The sequence below is a fragment of the Aptenodytes forsteri genome, unplaced genomic scaffold (genome assembly GCF_000699145.1).
Source record: "Aptenodytes forsteri isolate BGI_AS27 unplaced genomic scaffold, ASM69914v1 Scaffold147, whole genome shotgun sequence".
Lineage (NCBI taxonomy): Eukaryota > Metazoa > Chordata > Aves > Sphenisciformes > Spheniscidae > Aptenodytes > Aptenodytes forsteri.
This window is the reverse complement of record NW_008795320.1, coordinates 2,006,623-2,007,130: the sequence shown is the minus strand read 5'-3', so window position 1 is coordinate 2,007,130 and position 508 is coordinate 2,006,623. Positions and strand designations below refer to the sequence as shown.

The 508-nt window shown below is 64.4% G+C and overlaps 1 protein-coding gene across 1 annotated transcript in view; it reads left to right on the top strand.

The window, feature by feature from the left end:
- Positions 1 to 508, top strand: part of PALM (paralemmin) — a 22,652-nt gene that overhangs the window by 18,919 nt on the left and 3,225 nt on the right. The gene's annotated exons all lie outside the window — the stretch shown is intronic.

Sequence of the window (508 nt, the reverse complement as noted above, 5' to 3'; positions counted from 1 at the left end):
CGGGGCCGGCCGAGCCCATGTTTGTGCTCCTCCATGGGAAGAACTGAGTGGGGGACAGGCTGCCCCGGGGCACAGGGTCGGGGAAGAGCCGGACACCCCGGCTCTCTTTGGAGTTTCAGACCTCCTCAGTGCTGTAGTCGTGTCCGTGGAGAGGCAGAGTGTGCCTGCAGAAAGGTGTGTCGGTGCACTGCTGCACTGCTGCACTGCTGCACTGCTGCATTGCTGCATCGATGCACTGGCATGTTGGTGCATTGGTGTGCTGGTGCACTGGCACATCGGTGTATTAGCACATTGGCCCATTGGTGCATCGGCACGTCGGCATGCTGGCGCGTGCCGCAGGCTGGGGGCCAAGGTCAGCCCTCCAGGCGTGGGAGTCAGCTGCTGCAGGGGTGACGGTGGCGTGGGGGGGTCAGGAACAGGCCATTGAACTGCAGCCAGCGCTGAGCCCGGCGCGGTTCTTGGAATTCCCCACGGGCTCAGGCTGAGCTTATCAGGCCCCTGCAGCCCC